We start from the raw sequence: 19,279 nt of genomic DNA on the forward strand, positions 1-19,279 counted from the left end.
TTTTTTTTTTTTAAGAAACCGATATTCCGATATTATCGGAGGGTAATATCGATATTCCGATATTATCGGTTGCTGAATATCGATATCAAAATATCGGATATCGGAAACAAAATATCGATATTTCGATATCCCATCCCTAATATAAGGTCAGTTAGCACAAAAATAATTGTCTAAATAGGACTGAAATTAGAGTATTCATATTAGTCTAGATATACATCTCTTCATCTTTGTACCACAGTAATATTACTATAAATTATTATTGCTAATTAAGATTTTCAAATTTAACTAATTATTATTAATTCATAATATTCATGAAACGAGCTATATAATATTCTAAAAAAAAAAAAATAACTCAGCAGCTAAGAATAATTTGCTGAGTTGAGTACAATTAGCTAAGGGAACCCCTTTGCATGACTGAACTCTTCGTTCCGGATCGGATTCGGTCCTTGCAAATCAGGTCCTCGTGTCTTCGGTCATGGCGCGCCCTGATTCTTCCAGCCCAACGGAAGCTGGGCTCAGGCGTCATTTTTTAAATTAAAAAATTGATTTCAAATGCTCAGTTACTAATTACAAATAATAATATAAGTGCTTTAAAAGAAACTAAAAATAAAACTGGTGACAACGTAATTATTATGCTTGCGGAATAGAGTTCAATTTGAACAATTGAAAGAAAAAAAAATAAGGGTCATATATTTTAATCAAGAAAAAATCATTAAATGATTGAATGAAAATAGTTATACAATTTTTCTCCGGCTAAATACGTCTAGTGGATAATTCTGCTTATTGTTCTTACCGTGATTTAACAGTTATCATGGAATGCTTCCTTTCAGTGCAAAAGAAACAATGAATATAGGGTTTGTTATAACAAGAGTTCTAAGTGAAGTGCAAGTCAGGTACGCTGACAGAAATAACTAAGGGGGCTTAATGGACGATAATTGAGATACAGAAGGAAAACATAAAAACATGTTCTTCCTTAGTAATGGAATTGTTTTAACTCTAAATTATCAGTTCCAGGGAGAACAACTTTTTGGGAAAAGTTTGCTAGCCCTCATTGTAAATATCTATTTTAATTTTTGATCATTTTATACTATACTGTTTAAAGATGTAGTTTTAGTCAATTAAATTAAAAAGAGGTACTTTTTTTCTTATTCAAGTTTATGTGGTTATAAGATTTTCTTTTTAGTTACGACAATCTTAAGAAAAGTGCTGTTCCCACACTCGGTTTGAAGTGGAAGTGAAGTCTTTTACAACCTTTGAAGATTGAATATATGGATAATACTGTAATCAATTTATGTGATGTCTTCTTTTTTAATCAGAATGTAATGCACGTCTGATCGGACCCCCTTCATTATTAATGTTGATAGAAGATGATGACAGAGCTCTGTTCCCAACTGGTACAAGACTTTGTATACGTATAAAGGGGAGCGCCAATTATGATAATGAGAAAGGCATCATATTGTGTAGCCGAATTTTATACTTATTTTTTGTTCATCCAACTTTCCTTTCCTACTCCGCCGGTTTAATAGTTTAAGATTTTTTTGCCAAACTTAGTCGCTCCATTAAAGTAATTTAACAACTAATGAACACTTCTTGAAATAAATATTATATATATATTTTAAAGACGGTTGCGTTAATTTATTTTAAGAAGGAAAAAGATTTTTATAAAAAAAAATAATTTGTCAACCATTCTTTCGAAATAACATAACAAGATATTATTAGCCTCAACAGATGCTGTTTACATTTGGAACGAATTAAATTGAGAACTATTGGAATTTAAAATTAATAATTAATTGAGATCCAGCCTTATTGGACATTCAAAGCATAAGGGTTACCATAATTTATAATTTCAACTTCCAAGGCAGTGATCAACAGTTACTGACCAACAGGGCCTGCTTATTTTATATTTTGCTTTCATCAGATACGGTTACCATGGAAACTTTGAAAAAATAATTTTTAAATAAACATGGATCCAAACTTTACTATATGTTTATTAATATTGTTCCAAATCGGATCTTTTTTTTTACTTTTTTGTTTTAGTTTTCATCATAGCATTCTTTCTTCTGGTAATTGTTATAAAAAAATAAAAGGTGTGAATCGGTTATATACATGAATAAATATACAACATTTGAAAAACTTTAAGAAAGTTACATATTTGATGATTGTATCGACTTTTGATTTGAATGCACCAAGGAGCTTGCTACCGTTGCCTAGGTAATGTAAAACCCCAATGTTAAAAATCGGGTTGAATTTTGTTATTCAGATTTTGGCTGATTAAAATTATATTTTACGATCGAAATTCAATCACAGCGTTCAACATCTACAAGGTCAAAAAAAAAATTAACTTTGGTATTCTCGCTGCAATTTTGTTTCCCAAACTTATATAATATTCTTGATATTATGTATAATATAATTTCGCTCTGAGGATATCTAGGTCTCTAAATTTGATTGAAAAGTAATAGTTAACACTAATGTCTATTGGGAGATGTTTAATTTGCTTAAAAAAACTATCTATCTATTAAAATTGATATGAGAAAACATCCGAATGACCATATAGGGGCCCCTTTCTTTTCGCGTGTCTTATCTTTTATCGATACAATTATAACTGATTTGTTGATTCTGGCGTTGAGAAAATGTTTCAAATAAAACGTACGATATCCTATATATTCTTTGGGTTTAACAATGACTACTAATTTATCCCTAAAAAACAAAAATAAGATATATAGGTGATTCTTAAAACCTGTTAACAAATATATTCAAAATTCCAAATAAGCATACGATATCCTATGTCTTCTTTGTGTCCAACAATGACTACGAAATTATCTTTAAAAATAATAAGATATATAGGAATTCAGTCGTACCTGCTAAAAACCAAAATTTTTTGACAAATCTATTGTTTTGTTTTGAGGATTATATTTAGAACTTTGCTCTATCGAGAATCACAAAATTATTTTATGCAGTTTTGAAAGCATTGAAAAAGAAAACTTCTATTAGGTGCTAATCATAACATTTGTGGATGTAGAAACAAATGATACAGGAGAGGTACTTCTAGGAACCATGTTTTTCATGGAAGTAAGAGTTCTTGTTATGTTTTAGATACCATGTTTTACAATAATTGAGGCATTCCGTAGAATAAAACGGGATCTGACATTTAATGTGAATTGAAGTTTTTGTTACGACGCAAACTTGTTTTAACGTGACACTAGCTTCATTGGTGCTACATTTTCTGTCAACTAGCATGCAATCTTGGGCGATAATGCTTCCAAGACAGTAAATACTGACATGACATGACTGTAATTGCCATACCGCTTATACCATGGAAAGTTGCTACAATGGTTGTAAAGTTTCTCAGTGTAAAGTAGTGTAATCTCCAGTGTTAATAGATTTTAAACATTATTTCAGAAATATATTTCTTTATTTTAATGTTTATTATGTTATTGAATGTTCATAACATTATTAATAGCCTATTTATATTATTTCATCAAATAATCATTAAACTGTAAAATGATTATTTGATGAATAACCTTTTAAATTATTGCTGACATTTAAATGTTGAATTGAATATTTTTGATCATTAGGAAACAGACTGTGTCGGGCGGCCATCTTTTTCAGTTACAATGTTTTACCTCCAACCAACTTTCACTCATGATAACCTAATACCAATAATATTCTTTATAAAAAATAAAGAAAAGAAATTTCCTACATATTCTTTTAAAATTGTATGAAATCAGCTTTTAGGAATCAGATGTTGGCAAAAAATCCAATGCATAAAAAACTTCAAATGCCATGTTTTTTTTACCTAATGCCTTATTTGGTTATCAAATACGTTGATTCCAACACAAATCAAAACTATCATAACTTGTGGAGTACAATGTTGAGTACAGTTGAAGTGCTACTCGAGGCTTTAAGGTTTCTCTCATGCATTCCGCATGCGTTCGCCAATTTGATGCTAGATTTGACTCACCTTGAAACAAGGCAGTAGATAATTATAACCTTCTGTATGTTACGATAAGGGAAAACCAGAAAATAACTTCATTAGAAAATTCCACAAACCTACTACTTTCTTTGTCAACTACGTTTTCAGGCTTAGTAAACACGCAACAAATATAGGGTCCCCTAACCAAAATTAAAAATTAATTTCCTCTTGAGTTGTTAATAATCTATCACCTATCTTTAAAGGTGCTCTTTAAAGTTGTTTTTACTCAATACAGAATCAAAAAAATTGATCAGTAATCCGGCTAATCTTATTGGTTAAAATAAAACAAAAAAAATGAAAAATACAATTTATTTATTTTTAATTCTTTTTTTCTTATGTAATCGGAAGTTCTACTTTTTATCTTTGTTAAGTCGGTGGTGATTCCTTGTTCGGTTCCCAGTTCGTTACGCTGAGACGGTAACTGTTCATAACTAGGGCTGTCCATCCCGCAAGAACTATTTCGATGGCGATGAACACGTCGGCATAGTACATCTTCTTATAGGGATATACCATCAAACCGATGAGCCCGAGGACACAGCCCAGGAGAATATGAAGCACATAGGCAAGGCATAGCCACTTTTCCTGAGTGCCCGTGATCAATGTGCAGATGAGAGCGAGGAGGCCCAAGAATGTGAGGATGCTACCTACGATGACAAGACTCCTGAAGGCGGATTCCCACTCTCCTGTACCTTGGTTCAAAGTCTTCAGGACTCCGTAGCCCAAGTAGCCTCCGCCAACGAGTATTTCTATTACTGCAGATACAATGCACCCTACCTTCAGATCTACGCAACATATCAGACATTTCCTTAACCGAATACAGGCGCACTCATCACACGTAATATCTGGAAACATACCCTTTTTTTCCTAAGCTTAATTGTCAGTTAAAATCATCATTGCTTATGGGGAAAAAAAATGGAAGGTTTTTATGTTTGCTTTTTCCACAAGAAGCTAAAAACATATGTTTCGGTTTTTTCTAATCAGCTTTACTTTGCCTCCAAACTCTGTTTTTTCTATATTGCTTATCTCAACCATCTTATCCTTTATTTTCTTATTTTCCTGATTATTTTTAAAAAAAGCTTTATTGACTTAATTTTGGCATGGACATTTTCAAGGTTATGATATGATCACAGTCAGGGTATTAGTTTATCTTTTAACATATATATCGATATAAGAAAATATTAAAAAAAATTGTATCGATATGAGATGACATAAATTGTCTTACAAATATTTTATTACATATATATATTTTATAGTTCTCGTAAACGTATCTATTAGATTTAGTAGATCTATTATTACATTTGATAAGATTCAACAATAAGAATTCAATTAAAACTATTTTTAAATAGAGGATGTGCGATCTAGACCATATTTTTAAGCACAATTCAGAAGTTTTCTGTGCAAATAATACTGAAGTAAATTTTTTTTTTTCATTGTTTACTTAAATTTTTTGTTGAAATAGTTTTTGCATTTTAGCATTACTGTTTTGTAGTTTGAAATGTATTATAAATTTATGTATCTCTTTTCCCCTGTTAATATCAAAAATGTTCATGGAAACCCGAAATCGAATTCGGCTTATTTTCTTAGTAGTTTCTTCATAACGGAAATCGATTCCCCTTTCTTCATTGGCCTTAGCTGAAAAATGTATAAAGTTAAATCATATATTGCAATCATGAAACGTTTTACGGTTTGTCGATTTTCGGGGGAAATAATGTGGTAATTAATTAGCAGCCAAAATCTTTTCAAAACTTCCCCAAAACATTTTTTAGTTAAAATTACTATAGGCATGACTGATGTAGAATTACGTTTTCATTTACATTTCTACAAATAAATGTTTTAAACAGGTTACGCCAGCTGCAATTGATTAAAATATACTTAGTTACTGTCATATATATTAAAAAATATAAAATATTTAAAAAAAAAATTAAGGTGGTTAGTTTTTAATATCAAGGTATCCATATAATGTCTTCAAGCATAATAAGTAGCCGAAATAAATGTTTTCTATCTTCCATTATCATACTATGTTGATATGGTTTTTAGTAATACTTCACTGTGAATACTTGACTTAAAAGCAGAAATCAAAAATAATTTGGAGGGGCTCCTGGTTTGAGGTGAATGCTCATCGGTCTTTCTTTTCACCAGACTCAATTTTTATATTAATTGATGTGGTGTACGTCTAAATGTATGATACCTGTTGAAAATACGTAGTACTCGGACGTATCCCTTTATTATAAATTTAATTTCGACATTATGACAGCCAAGATGAAGTCAAGTAGACCCGAGTCAATCACGAACCCGCATTATCTGCAGGCCCATGCGGGTCCATTATATCCCACTTCATGATTTATTACGTACAGAAGAACATCTGTTCTTAAAGTTGGAGTTAATGATTGGCTAAGTTAATTTTACTCTGTCGATGTCATAAGCTCCTTCCTCTAAGGTTATAAAAAATGAAAGGTTAGACATCTCCAGTGTTGTTATGCCCATGAAATGTTTTTGTCTACAAATTTAAAATTGAATGAAAGTTCCTACTAATGTATAATTTACGAATTTAGGTATTGCAATTGTGAAGTTCTGATATTCTCTGTCAATCGTTTGAACATGCATTGATCCATAATGTGCAAAACTTATATCGATGAGAAAATGACTTTTTAATCGATAACTATGTACATGGTAAGAGACAAACGATAGATAATTTTGGTATTATAAATTAAAATCACAATAGCTAAAATAAATATAGACTCATCTCAACTAACTTTTTTACATCATTTTTTTTAGTCCCTCTAAGCTCTATACAAATTTATTTTAATTATAAATGGTTATAACATTGCTCTACTGTTACTCTGAATTGCTATTTTACGAAAACCCGAATGCAAATAATTATTCAGATCTCTTATAGAACCACAAATCGAAAAATATGAAATAGATCATTTTACATTTTTTTATTAGTTTAATTGATAAAATTATATCACACATTTAAAACGTTTTTTTTTTTTCTTTTCTTGATATATGACTTAATTTTTCAAATTAGTTTTTCATTTCATTATTTTTAGTCGTGTTGAACGATAATATTTATTCTAAGATATCATTAAATCTATACGGTTTGTAATATTAAAAGAAATTGTTTTTTAATTATAAATTTCTTCATGTGTAGTAAATATTGCAATAGATCATGGTTGATTGTAATATTAATTAAGTGGCATTTTAACCTTGAAATAGGTGGCTTTTGGAACAAATTAAACTTTTTAATGATCGGTTTTGAAATAATGAATAAAGATAAGTTCAAAAGGAACACAAACTAATGTGTGATTTGGAAAAATGATGGACATTGTTCCAAAACATTTCCTAACCATTATTAAACTGGCGTGCACACGCCAGGAACAGGATTTGGAACGGAACCCAGTACTGCACACGTGCCTGCCAATTTAATGAAAAGTTTAACTTGTGTTGGAACTTTTTATTAACTCGTAGTTATGTAAGAACATAGGTGCAAACCTGTTCGCATTTCGTTGGACCACCACAGAAATAAAAGTCGAACCCCTGGTGGGATTCGAACCAGTGTTGCTGCAGTTCCAAGGTTGCTAAGACCTATACCTCAACTCCTTCAGGTACAGACGGCCCCTAACAGAAAACTCTGTTTTCTATAATAGTACAAGAGCCCAAGAGGAGTAAACTGGCAGTTATTTCACCCCAATTTTTTATTACTTTAATGAAAACTATATATAATTACTAGTCAAAATTGATGAGTCTGCCAAGTATACGTTGGGGGAATAAAAAATGGCGGCTGTTTCAAAAAGTTAAAAATAATTAATGTTTCATTCGAAGTTCTATATCGTTAAAACTACCAACAACAATAGAAAATTTAAGAGAACATCATTTAAAGTGAAGTAACTTTGCTAAAATGTAAGCCCTAATAGAGCTATACGTTCAATAGTTCTCGAGATATAGCTTTCTAAAAAGCAAATTTCACAAGAATGTTACACAGAACGTACTGAAAGATCAGAAGTTACATTGAAAAATCTATATCTCAAAAACCATTTGATGTACAGATGAATATTAGCATTCAAATTAAAGCTTGTTTAATGGGCTATAAAGTATTTTTATATTTTTCTTCGTAGGAGTAGTATTTTTCATGATATTTACTAAAATAAATTGATTTATAGTTGTTCGGATAAATTTTCATTTGCCAAATTTATATTCCTATGCGAATATCATAAAAACTACTATCCCTACGAAGATAAGTGTCATGAACTACTTTATAGCAAGGGTAATTTCCTTTATTTTTAGTACTGGCAGACATATGTGCGTCGTATTGATCTAGAGATAGATATATTTTTTCAAAAATCAAACATTTTATATGAACAACCGGAAATAAACATTTTGTGAATTTATTATGTCAAATATCATAAAAACTACTACTCATTGAAAGATAAACGTTAAAAACTAGTTTATAGTAAATTTAACTAGATTTAATTTGATTGCTGGTAAACGTCTGTACGTCCTATGGTTTCTGAAATAAAGTTTTTCATAAATCAAACTTATTCTCCAGACAACTATATATCAATTTATTTTAGCAAATATCATGAAAACTACTATTCCTACAAAGGTAAAGGTCATAAACTACTTTATAATACATTAAATTAGCTATAATTTGAGTGCTAATAGACATCACATAGCTCCTGAGATTAACTTTCAAACTAAATTAATTAACTATTAATATTTTTTAGAAATATTGCTTTTTAAAGCTTTATCTCGAGAACTATTGGACGTAAATAGCTCTATTAGTGCTTTCATTTTAGCAAATTTACTCTTCTTTAAATAATGATCTTTTAGATTTTCTTGTGTTGTTGGTAGTTTTTAAGATATTGAGCTCCGAATGAAAAATGAATGTTTTTTAAGGTTTTTAAACAGCCGCCATTTTTTATTCCCCCTACCTATACTTGGCAGACTCATCAGTTTTGACTAGTAACCATATGTAGTTTTCATTAAAGTAATCAAAAATTGGGGTGAAATAACTCCCTTTTTATCTTCCTGTCTCTTGCACTATAAGAATCGATATTTCTATAACCCGAAAAAATTGACAGAAGTCGTCAAGGTTCATCCTGGCTTTCATTATTTTTTATTTGAATATTTATTTTATAATCTATGACCACTTAGGAGTGACTCATTTAATACATACTTCAACATTAATTACATTTAATAACTCCAATTGCTTCTCCCTGTGAACTTATGGAAAGTTGGTCATTAAAAATAAAAGTCATAAAACTTAAAATTATTAGGATAAGGTCCAACAAATCTAGTTTTTGAAATTTTATAAATATGTATAAATTTTTATGGAAAGGAAATGATTTATGCTTTATTATGAAATGAAATTATGATATTACTAAAATGTCTTGTACAAGCAAATCCTTTTAGTATATAGCAGAGTAGAGCAAAAAATAATTTCAATTACTGGTTATAGTCCAATTTAATTTTACTAGTTTTAATTACAACTAGTATATAATTAATAATTTTGGACATGTATAATAATTACAGTGATTTATCAAGAAGTTGAAAATACTAATCAAAATTGTAATTTCATTTCCTTGTTTCAAATTATAGTAATTGGAATATTTATTTGTTTTTGTACAATCCTGGTCCACAAATCCTGCTCATCTTAGAGAGGACTAACCCATAAAAAAATACTAAAAAAATAGATTTACTGGTATTTAGAATTGCAATCCCAATATCCCAAATCCCAATATTGCAGAGGTATTCAGTAAATTCACAGGATTTTTTTATATTATTATGTTCCTGAATCCGTTAAATCAAGAGGATATATATTTACCGGTCATTGATAATGCGTATTTTATGTCAAGAGATTTTTGAGAATAGCACCGAAAGTTAGAATTATAATCTTCACGATATTGAGTTTATGAATAGATAATGGATGCTAACTGTTATCAATAGATCATGAACCTCTCTTTGCTGTTACAAAGTTACCAAATTTATCGTTAATATTGCCATATGCACTGGCTTGCTCTGGCCCAAATCGGTAAAAAATTATGAAACGTATATATATATTAACCTAGTTCATAATTTATACTTTAGAATTATAGTATTTTACATAATTTATATTATAGAAATACAATTTTTCTTTTTAATAAAACTTTAACACTTTGCTCACTATTTTTTTTTCTTTTTCAGGTGAGTTCAAATTATTTTACTACCAGCTCTACAATTCTTTAAAGTAAGTTTTCAACTTCTTATTTTATTGTTACTGTTAACAATTCCAAGTTAACATAAGTATTAAGGAAGATTTATATTACCATATCCTGCCACAGTATTTTACTATATTGCTTCCATTCATGGCTCTTAATTCCAGTTCTGATTTTCAATGAAGAGAATTCTTCTGTCATCCTATTTTCTGTTTGAATTAATTAAGAAAAGTCACAGAAGCTTATGTTTCATAGAAAAAAAACCATCCTGCGTAAAAAAATGAAAATAATCACATTTTTTTCTTATTTCCTTTTTTTTTCTTTAGTACATATGAAAAACAAAACAAAAATACACATATGATACTGTAAATAGGTTAACATGAAAAAAACGAGAAATGATTGTTGTTGATAGAATTTCTTCCGGCTTAGTTTAATTTTGTATATCATATGTAAAAAAATAAAATAAAATAAAATGCTTACAACCATTAAAGGTTAGATACATAATAGTTCACCTTCATCTTTGCATAACATATGATGCAAACTATAAATCAATAATATTAATTTAATTTTACTATGGGTGATTTGTAACTGTATAGATTCTATTTAGATAAGAACTAAGATATCGTGTGCTCATTTCATGTTTTATTATTAAATTCCGCTTTAACTCATTCTGTATAATTAAAATTTATTAAATAAATTAACATGTCAACAATTAATTGATACTCACATTATTTACTGAAGTTCAGAGTAGATTTTTTAACTATTGCTTAAAATTGTAAATAAAATATTTTATAGTTTTACTATCATAAAATATTATATTTTATAATAATATAACTGTAAAATGTAATATAATATAACTATATGACATATATAATTAATTATAATAAATATAATTCAAGTCATAGCATTCCGGCGTATAAGATAAGGTAACGTTGTACAGCATAGTAACGAGCGGATCCTTACTCATAAAATGTTAATGAGCTCTGAACCGACGGGTAAACGTCCCAGGGGTAGACCAAAACGTAGATGGGATGATTGCGTTAAAACAGATTTAGTAGCAATAGGCTTGGAGGGGCATCACTTGAAGGACATATGAGTGATTGGTGCTATCGGTGTCGAACCTTTGGGTTCGTTAGGCCTTCATTATTATTATTATTTTTCTATATTATACATTGTTTTTTATGTATTATAATTGTTATGATGACATTACAATGTGCTAAAAATTATTAATTTAGTTCTTTCAAACAATTTTTCTACGAAATGAAAGATTTTTTATCGTATATTTTAGGTTCTCCTGCTTCTTAAAACCAATAATCTTGCTGGTACTATTTATTTATAATTAAGATTTTTCTGTTGCATCATAAATATTGAAATGAGCTTAGAAAATACATGAACCATTTGTATATCATATGTCAAATTAAATTTTAGGTTAAATAGACACACTTTTTTTAAAATGTGATTTTGTGTTTATAATGAAATTTCGGCATGAGGCTCACATACAATGAACGTAGCGATAAGATAGACTAGATTCAGTTATTAACTTACGTTATTTGGTCTCTCAACTTTTTTTATACTTAGACATAATGTTGTTTTTTTTATAAATCCACTTCTATAATAATAGTTCTACTCTAAATATTTTATTTAGAGTAGTAGCTATAAGGAATGTATTCTTTTAAAAGAATTCCCCTTCCCAGAAACTGCCGAATAATTGCAATGGCTTACAACACAACCTTTGGTGGGCGTAGTGATGTTTATTGCACACCGTGGCCATCAATACTGTCCAACCCCATTACCTTGCTTTAAAAGTGCAATAAATTTTAATACCTTAGAGTCAGCCTCCGGAGTCCAACCACTGCAGTAAGGCTGTCTTATGCCTTATGGAAGCCTTATATTCACTCTATGTCTTGCAATCAGATTCAGAGAATCGCATTTCTCCTTGAGAACATTTCCTTAATTAATAACATAAATTTTGTAGTTCTATCGAAGCAATAAAGTATATTTAAGTTCTATTTATTTATTTAATACCAGGTCTGCCTGGTGGGCCTTACTTTGTTATTTTAAAAATTAGATTCCTTTTTTTTTGTTTAACAATTAATAATGGAGGGTGGAGAAATAGTCTCGTGTAAATGACACCCCCAACGATTTACAATACTTGAGCAAAAAAAAAAAAACTTATCATCCTTTCATGCATTATGAGACTTAGTACTCCAGCTGGCTTCTTATAAATCGATCACACTACGTTCTAATAGGTCTGATAGAGAACTATAAATTTGGGTGCAAACTATCATAAGCGATTGTGATACTGCATGCACCACGGACCAACCAACGGGTGTTTAGACCATTGTTAGAATGAATTATGCCCTTAATAGGCTTGTTCTATGACATCTCAACTTTATGGGATACTTCGCAATACACGATACGGCATCTTGGAAATATCACATGTCTAAAACAACTTTGAGATAGCTTGATGCATCTATGCGTGTAAACGTATAAAAACCAGATTAATGTATGGTTTGAAGATTTTTGGGTTTCCTTCGGTTGTGAAAGGCTCTGGCTACAACACCGAGTTTCAATATTCATGCATTTTTTAATATTAATTTTTTGATATATAATTATGTACTTTTTTTAATAATTTTGAAATGCCGAAAAAACTGATTAATTAAAAATCTAGAAGGTATCTAACCTTTTTAAGTCAGGTTATAGCGCTCCATAATTTCAGTTTATAATTGTATAATATTTTATCCTGAACTTTGGTTGATTGACAAATATGTTTCTCGAAGTAATTTTAAAGAAGCCTATCTTGTTATTAGATTGTCAGCCTGAGAGAAGATTGACTCCTGAAGAAATTATAATAGGCTATCGAGGTCTGGGTAATGAGTTGCTTTCAAGAGGAAGCCATGCATGATTGCATTCTCTACGGGCCTTAGTACGCTGAAGCTCATGAAAGCGTAGTCAGCACTATGCACATTTGTGAATTTCCATAATGCTTAATATTCAGAATAATAAAATAGCATTACGAGAAGGTGGTGGGTGCATTTCTGTTTGGACCCCATATTAGTTCAATTATGAGGGTTCAGATAGAAGTGTGGATTAAGTTTCAATATTCCGGCATGGCTGATAGAGGAGTCATAATAATAGAGAAAAGGTTATGGATGAGAGATTGTCTCTAATATTATTTATTTTGTATTAATACCAAGCAAGAGTCATAAATAGTGCTGGGAATTTTTCCTTCCTCGTACATGGCGTGCCATTTGGTTATTTCTATATTTCGAAAAGCAATACACTGACAGTCAAAAGTAGACAAGCAAGCATATATAAATAAAATTTAATAAAAAAATAATGTTCTATCTTATGTTTCATTTTTATTTTAAAAGATTCATTTTTTTTTTAGAATCTCTAATCATCCTTCTGTAGTGATATAAATTAGTAGATAATTTCCCATCGAACTATTTGTTGAGATATTTTTAAATTTAGTGATGTTCTTATAATTTTAAAACGTTTTTGGACCTTTTTTTACATTTACATATATTGAAGATTTAGAGGAATACTGCAGTGGAAATTAAATATTCTATTATTAAATCATTTTTATACAATTTATTCATAGCGTACAATATGTGTTTACTTAATCCATTTAGTCCTATGGAGTAAGATAGGTTATAATATGGGGCTAACATAAAAAGTAGCCTAGTGTGATTTATCTTACAATATACTTCTCTTAAAAATACAATTTTACAAATTCTCATTTTCTGGTTCATCGATTGGTCAAGCTGATTTGTGCGTTGCTAATGTATTTGTAATGGTTTTAACAGTGTCTACTTTGTTTTTTTAATTTATTTATTGACATTTACAACTGTACATAAAATGCAAGAAGTAAATTTGAAGTAAGAAAGAGAAAGAGAAACTACCCATTGGTAGGACATTAAAGTTAAAATCAATTCTACTTAACTCTAATTTTAATGAATTTGATATTGTTACTTTATTAATGTCGTTTGTATTTGTTTTTTTTTTCATTTCTATATTTATCTACTGTCGTCTTCTAATTTTATAACCAATAAATTACGGACATATCTATATACTCTTCGCTAGGCATATCGCCTATAATATTTATTTAATGATAAGGTAAATAAAAAATAATTTAAATTTTTAATACTGATTATATGATTATATTTTTAATACTGATAGTAATACTAATTACATTTTTAATACGGCTGCTACAAAAAAAATTCTATGTGGAATTGTTTTATATTCCATCTAAGCATTTTGTTGCTATTAAGACCTAACACTACTTCTTTAGGTGTTACGCATTATTTAGAAGCTAGAAATTATTTTTTAGCTCTTCAAGTCTGTCCTCATTTGTAAAAATATTCTTTCTGTATATTTTTTTACCAAAGTTCAATATTATAATATTGAAGCTATAGTGGTATTTAATTAAATTTTCTTTTATATGAATTCTCTAGAAGACAATAAGATACCAATAAAAAAATATATTAGGATACAATTGATTTATTTGAATTCAAATTCAAAACCTTAAGTCTCTAAAATAACTAAGCAGTGGTCAATTGAGATAATATTAGGTCGGAAAAAACATCAGATACATGCTGACAAAATGCAGCACATCTTATATGAACTGTCTAAAAATAAAATTCAAATATAGATAAAACATCACTCCACGACCAAAAAAAGAAATACTCAGATTTCTTAAATGTTTTCGGTAAATAGTCTTATCACGTTTATCAAAGTTTCGTTTGTTAAATTTCAACGTTTTAGACCCTGGAAGGTTGTAATTTTTTAAGGTGTCCTTTCTGCTTTTCTTTGCACTTGATAATTTTTCTGCCAAATGGGATTAAGTAAGCATAGGTTTTAAGTTGCTGCCTGAGCTTTTGATTCCGAAAAATGGTATACGAATGAGTGTTTAAATGATAAATAAATTAGATTTAGTCTGGAGTTTAGGTTTCTAGTTATTCTTCAATCAAATGCATGGTCTTAATAACGCTGAAGTACAAATATTGAGAAAAATAATTTAATTTTAAAATTAAATCAATACTATCTTATTAAAAAAAAATGATTTCATTGAGGGTAACATTATGCATTACTTTTTTCACGTACAAATTATTGTCTTGTAGTATCCTGTATTGAATTACATTTATACAATATTCCCAAATGATCCATAAAAATCCCGCTATTTTTGTGATTTAAATTTTATTTGGTAAAGAGTTCAGGAGATAGTAAGGCCCATAATATGCGGTTATGGACCGTCAGTAACAGTAACCAATCACAGTAACGTTTACTGTAGCGAGTTACACCCCGTATCCTACCCGTGACTCATTAAGTTTCTTCCCGTTTCCTGTTAATTTCCCTGCTCTCCCTCGGAAATACCAACCCTAATGAATGCGGAAAGGTTTTTAGTGGCATCGACGTGACTCCTTCTATTTTACATTCAAATAAGGCTTTAGCAGAATCCTTAAATCTGCTGCTGTATTTTTTTCCCTTAATCCGATTGGGGTAAACCGGCTCCTGTAAATCTTACAAATAAGGTATTCAGTCCCCTGGGTTTGATTAGGTCTCAGGTTTCTGGTTTGATTGTATCTTTCCTATAACTTCTAGGACTGCAGTTATATTTCTAGAAATATAATTAATTCATCGTGTAACATATATTTTTATATCCATAATTTCATAAAATATTAAACTCCACCTTTTCGTTGATTTTTTTCCCCATAAAATTATAGAACTCGTAGGCCATAAAACTTAATTTTGGAGGTTTCGTGAATGTCTAACATAAAACATTTTTTCCTACTACTATTATGTATATCAAATGGGTTGGAATTTGGGATGTAAAGTTGATTTTTATAAAAAAAAAAATTATATCATAAAAGTAGAGGAGAGTTATTATATTATTCGTCTATACACCTACATTTTGGAGGTTTCATAATATTCCTAGTACCTTCATCATTTATTTATTCATTTTTTTTAAAATATTTTAACCTCTTCCACACACGATCCAAATTAAGTTAGAGGTTCAAAATGGATTTTGTTATTGGTGTTGGAATAGTGCCTTTGGGGGTTTTGGATGTTTTGCTCTCACTCATGCCATTTTTCTTCATGGATTTTAAGAACTTGTCAACTACTAAAGTTGTATTTGAGTGTTTTTGTGCGAATTGAGTTGATGATAGACGATTGCCATTAGGAGATTTCGATGTTTTCATGGTTTTTAAGCATTAACGAATTTACAAAAAAAAAGTTATTATTGGTATTTACAATTATATTAAAATATATACAAGTAAATTTTGTATTGTTATAAACAGACATGAAACAGTTACATGGAGAATCTACCTATTGATTGAACTCCAATATCATTTCTATAGGAGAAGATCTCGAGGATATCTTATTTTCAGACCCTCATGAGGATTTTTAGAAAATGATGGAAAGGCCAGGTTAGAAAGAAGTGGGTTTGGGTGGTTGAGAAGTTTAGCATGAAAGTATTAGTATCTATTTCTGACCAAATCGGCAACATATGGAACATTGAGGTTCTGACAGATCACTGGATTTGTGACAAAAGTAAGGAGCATTAAGGATTTTACGAAGGATTTTGGATTGTAATGATTGGATACGAGAGGGATTCAATGGTTTAGTGGAGCCCTGAAGCTCAACTCCGTAAGTACAGATAGGCCTTATTATTGTCATACAAATGAGTCTTTTGTAATTAGTTGGAGGTTTAGACCGTTTGTCCAGAAAGTTATACAATAATTCGGAATCGACGAGCAGTTTCCTGTCTTTTCAGAGTTGAATGAGGATTAGTAAAAAATTTAGATCACTTTTCTACTGTCGAATGAGGGAAAAATACGACATTAATTATGGTGTCCGTAGCTCTCCTTTTTATTATAGTTTTTTTCCTTCGTAATTTATCTCGTTACACAGTTAAGTAATTTCGGAGTCTGATTCCTTACTAATAATTTTCATTTTTCCGTAGAATATATTATATACGACTAGAATCTGATCTTTGTTTTTAGTCAATATTGAAAATCTAAACGCTTCTTGGAAATTTAGACAAGAAAGCTGGTTGGAGTAATCTTTCTATATAAATAGAATATTACTCCATAACTGAAACCGTGTGAGTAATTAATTGTAAAACAAAACATATCAAGCTGGAATATTGCGAGTTGTGTTTTAACACCCTCCTTTCAATCCTCGACTTGGATCTTAATTGAATCACTTGAATCCTAACTCGCACATTCAAAGGGGAAAATGTCAGGAAATGAACTTCCAAGCCGAATGACTTCATAACTGACATTTCTACCAATTCAAATTGTGTATTTGCGTATAAGTCATTTATGAATTTTCTTGTACCTTTCTCACTAAAATAAGTTGGTTATTTTACTCACAATCTTTATTTTTGATATAAAATTATTTTAAAAAACTACAATTTATTATCACTTAACTCTTGCTCTTGGTGTTTGAACTGTTTAAAAACGTGCCGAGCAATGAAGACAGCATTAAAAAAAAAAAAGAGAGAAGGAGAGTATGAATAAATGTTTTTGTAATAGTACTTCCTAAATTTAATGCAATAATACTAACGATGGATTACCTTTTTTTTTCAAATTATAAAATTGAATCATGTAACTTTTTAAGACGAGTCGTTGATTTCGTCACTACAAGCTCCATAAAAAAATTTCCTTGATACTTAGTTTTATTTTACTACTAGATTGACTTTTGATTAGAATAGAAAACATATATTTATTTGTATATTCTTTATTATAATATGCAAAAAGGCAATATTAGGCATGGTTACGTACCGTCTGCCAGGGAGATTTTCAATCGCTCTCACTCAGTCTCGATTGGCCCTAAATACCAATGACGCGGCTAGGAGGGAAGCGCTGGGAAATCTTGGAGTCCTTCCCTTCCACATGGGCTTCACTCGGAGTTCCCCAAAGAGAATGTAAATATTTTATATAGCTGGGAATGTATGTTTATTTTATTAACTTAAATTTAATTTTCTTTGTCTAGTACACAACTTATTTTTTTATCAGATTTATTTTATTATATTTTTGATATACGAGGGTGTTTTGAAAAGTTTTCGGAATCACCGCTAGATGTCTGTGCTAGAGCAACGAGGTTCCCGCACAATAATCACACATCTTTCGTGAGTGAACACGTGGTGTGAGTGGTATAGACAACTTTGTTGTTGTTTTATGCGTTGTGATTTGTCAATTTGACAATGGAAAAAACTGAGATTCCAGCAGTGATTTTTAAGGAAGGTATGAAAGTAAAGGAATTTCAGAACACACTGGGGGACTCTGATCCTTCATATTCAACCAAGTGGACCAGCGAGTTTAAATTTGGTCGGGAGAGCTTTAATGATGATCCACGAAGTCCATAAAAAGGTCATGGAGAATCGTCGATTGCAAGTGCATGAGATTGCTGAAGCTGTAGGAATTTCATCTGAACGGGTATGTCACATTTTAACCGAAGAATTGGGAATGAAAAAATTATCCGAAAGATGGCTGCCGCGGCTCTTGATATTGGATCCTAAACGCACAGATTGGAAATGTCCAAACAAAATCTAGCTGGTTTGTGACTACAGATGAAACTTGGATCCACCACTATACTCCAGAGAAAAAACAGCACTCATAGCAGTGGAAACATGCTGAGTCACCCCCAAAGCAAAGGCAGTACGTTCGCCCGGAAAGGTCATGGCCTCAGTTTTCTGGGATGCAAAAGGCATTCTGCTGATAGATTATCTTCCTACTGGCCCAAAAATTATAAACCTTGAATAAAATTATAGACCAACGCCCGCCCGCACACAAGTGCTATTGCCATGGCAAAACTTCATGAACTGAGGTACGAATTGTTGCTACATCCACCTTATTCACCAGATTTGGCACCATCAGACTTTCATTTCTTCCTCAAGCTGAAAATTTTCCTAGGTGGACGGAGATTTTCTACAAAAAATCAGGCCTGGAGGAATCTCATTGTCGAGATGGGATCAAGGCATTGGAACTAGGGATGGGATATCGATATCGATATTATCGAAATATCGATATTTTGTCTCCGATATCCGATATTTTGATATCGATATTCAGTAACCGATAATATCGGAATATCGGTTTCTAAAAAA

The 19,279-nt window shown here is 30.4% G+C and overlaps 1 protein-coding gene and 1 long non-coding RNA gene across 11 annotated transcripts in view; one reads left to right on the forward strand and one right to left on the reverse strand.

Annotated features, from left to right (window-relative positions):
- The window catches only part of spri (sprint), a 759,753-nt gene that overhangs the window by 361,493 nt on the left and 378,981 nt on the right, over positions 1-19,279 (forward strand). The gene's annotated exons all lie outside the window — the stretch shown is intronic.
- LOC106684296 (uncharacterized) lies at positions 4,269-10,690 on the reverse strand. Its single transcript, XR_010844983.1, has 3 exons — positions 10,648-10,690; positions 10,279-10,435; positions 4,269-4,755 (listed from the first exon to the last, which is right to left on the reverse strand). It is a non-coding gene; the product is annotated as an uncharacterized lncRNA (long non-coding RNA).

This window comes from Halyomorpha halys, unplaced genomic scaffold, assembly GCF_000696795.3.
Source record: "Halyomorpha halys isolate HHAL.00 unplaced genomic scaffold, Hhal_1.1 Scaffold29.1, whole genome shotgun sequence".
Taxonomy (NCBI): Eukaryota; Metazoa; Arthropoda; class Insecta; order Hemiptera; family Pentatomidae; genus Halyomorpha; species Halyomorpha halys.